A 3,103-nucleotide genomic window follows, 5' to 3' on the forward strand; every position below is an offset into this window, starting at 1 on the left:
TGAACACAGCAGCCCTTAGATCCACTGCCCTTATTCTGGGGTCTGTGTCCGGAAGAGGCCCTTTGACCCCCGGCCTCTTCTGGACAGCCATAATTCTTGGATATGTCTCTAGGGGACACCCAGTCTGTCCCTGTCCCTCTGCATCCAGAGTCACAATCAGAGCAGTTCCTTTCACAGTGACATTTCAGTGACCTGTGCCCTCCTCTACCATCTTCTGCACAGACAAACCAACGTGTGTCCCCAGACACCTGGATTATTGCAGAAGGTCTGGGACCAGGTGGCTGTGGGAGCCTTCTGGAGAAAGATTTGTGATGATCCAGTCCAGCTATGCTAGGGCAGTGGGATAGTTTGCTGATATTCTAGGGAACACACCCTGAGATGGAGTGTGATGCACAGGATGTTGGAACCTCTTTCAGGAGAGGTCCCTTGGTGACAGGCAAGACTCATAGCACCTCTGTCTTTCACAGTGCATTGCCCAGTGATGGCGGCCTGGAAGAGCACAGTGCCGGATTCCACACCAGGCAGGGAGAGGGGGTTATAGGTCAGAAGCAGTGACATCATAGCATACTTTGCCCCATCATAGGGCCTACATCCCAAGCAGCTTCATGAATGTCTGACAAAGCTATTTGTACAGATAACACCATTTTTCTATAGTTTCCAGTGCTAGAGAAAGATGTATGTGGTGTGTGTGTGTGGGGGTGGTGGTGGTGTGTATGGAGAGAGAGAGAGAGAGAGAGAGAGAGAGAGAGAGAGAGAGAGAGAGAAATGATGCTCTTCATGATAATACCTATATGGACATTCAGGTTGGGCCTGCTTCCAGTGTTCCGTTGACTTGCCTAGGTTATTGGGAACAGAAAGGGGCGGTTCTGGGACATGGTGTTTTACTGCCCTTCTTTTTTTTGCTTTTTAAGGATGACACAGGTGGATACCAAATCTCCTCTGAGGAAACATGTGATCACATAAATAGGTGACCAGCCAGCACAGCAGTGCTGTGTCCAGTGCCCTACCAAGAGTGCCAGGATGCCCAACACAATGCTGCCCGCCTTCTTCCTTGGCCTGCTGGCCTTCACCTCCCCTTGCTACCTCCAGCACTGCCCAAAGGGGGGCAATATGGCCATGAATGAGAATGCAGAGGGGTCAGGTATCATCGTGGCCCATCTTGGGCCTGCAGGTAGTGGGTAGTGCCCAAGGACTGGCAGGGACTAGGAAAGAGCATACGTAGGGCACGTGGGCTGAGTGTCCCACTTCAGGGGGCTTATGTTTAGGTGGAGGAGAGGAGGTGGGAAACAGTGAACATGTTCCAGAGGGCTAAAGCTATTGTGTGGATGCTGGGGCTCACCAAAGCCTCCTGTTTTAAAAGTCTAGGTACTTAGGATGGTGTTATTAGGATGTGATTCAGTCTTAAAGAGGTGGCACCTAGTGGCAGGACTTGTGGTTTTGGGGAGCATGTACTTGAAGGGGACAGTGGAAACCTGGCCAATCCTTGTTCCTAGCCAAAGGTGAGTGGTTTTGCTCCATGTTGTGATTCTGCCAGTACATGCTGCCTCGCCATGGACCATAAGTGACAAGGCCAACCGGTGATGGCCTGGAACCCGTGAAACCATTGCCAAATCAAACTTAAATCTTTATAAGTTAATGTCTCAGGTATTTTGCTATGGTAGGAAAACCTAAGAAAAGAGTTTAGAAACAAAGCTAAACAATAATGTATTTTAGTAGCAAGAAACACATTATGTTAGAGGAGCTGGGGTGTGGCTCAGTGGTTGAGCAGGTGCTCAGCATGTGCAAGGTCTGGGCTTGATCCCCAGTATGACCTTCTCCCAAAAGAAAAGAAACGGCTTTTGTAGATTAGTAAGAGCCATAGAGAATAAGAGAGGTGCCTGTTCTCACATTTCTAAGGGTTATTGGTGTCAACGTCCTCCTGGCCATGACCTCAGAGCCCTGGGCAATGGTGAGGAGAGATGCCACATGCATCAAGGCAGGAGCAGTGGGTGTTTTGCAGTGCTGGGGATCCACTCCAGGGCCCCCAACCTGCTGGGCAAGGGCTCTACCATTGAACTGAATCTTCAGAACTTTTATTTTTCTTTGAGTCTGGGTCTTGCTAAGTTGCCAAGGCTGGCCTGGAAGTTGAGATCCTCCTGCCTCAGTCGTCCAGGAGCTAGATGACAGGTAGCGCCAGGGTGCTGACTCTTTGCTTAGTCATGGTGGGATCCACCTCAGTTCCATAGCTGTCTGACTCAGGACCAGCATGTTCCTCAAATGCTTCCATTGCACACGAGGTGCCCTCTTGGGCTCCTATAATTTTGGTCCCTGCTGTTCACCTCTTTACAGTTACACACCATTCCTGTGTCTTCATGGTGGAGAGTGCTCAGGTGAGACAAATGGAAAATGGGGAAGAGAGAAAGCTGTGCTGCTGCTGGCAGCAGAGTCCATCTGAAAATGATGCCCAGCCCCTGGGACACTGGATGGTGCACATAAGAGGAGAGAAAGACACAGGAGGGTGGAGAGGGGCAGAGGGTCTGCTGAAATGAATGTTTCAAATGAACTGTTGTTACCTGTTCTCACACAACCTAGACTAAAGTGTAGGGGAGTACTTTAAAAAAAGTTAAGAGACTTGGGGTTTAATCTGGAGATTTGCATTTCTCCCTTGTCACCCCTCTAAAGGGAAGAACAGTCATCAATGGTAAAAGGCAGTTTCAGTAAAGCAACACCAAGAGATGTCCCTCAGGAGGGAAGTCTGGGCCTCTTCCTCGTGGTTTCTAGTATTCTTCAAGATCAGAGAAACTTCTCAAGGAATGAACTCTAGAAATGATCTCCTAAGGCATAGTCTTAGGGCAGGTTCCTTTATAGCAGCCATATAATCCTATCAAGAGGATCCTGAGGAGGGGTGAGGTGAGCAGAGCCTTCTGGGACAAAGAAATGGCAGGTTCTGGGATCCCAAAGCAGAAGTGGGAAGAAGCAGACAGAGTTGTGATGCATGTGAGAGGTAGGACTGACAAGGGTGAGGGAAGAGAAGGAGCAGGGTGAGTAGGGTGAGGGTCAGGTGTGGGAGGAGCAGCTGGTGGGATGGTGGTGTAATGGCAGAGTTGGGGAAGTTTGGGAGATG

The 3,103-nt window shown here is 49.7% G+C and overlaps 1 pseudogene; it reads right to left on the reverse strand.

Annotated features, from left to right (window-relative positions):
- Nucleotides 1–2,623: 2,623 nt before the first annotated feature.
- LOC113197448 (small nucleolar RNA U3) lies at nt 2,624–2,828 on the reverse strand (annotated as a pseudogene).
- Nucleotides 2,829–3,103: the final 275 nt, after the last annotated feature.

Source organism: Urocitellus parryii, chromosome 6 (genome assembly GCF_045843805.1).
Source record: "Urocitellus parryii isolate mUroPar1 chromosome 6, mUroPar1.hap1, whole genome shotgun sequence".
Taxonomy (NCBI): Eukaryota; Metazoa; Chordata; class Mammalia; order Rodentia; family Sciuridae; genus Urocitellus; species Urocitellus parryii.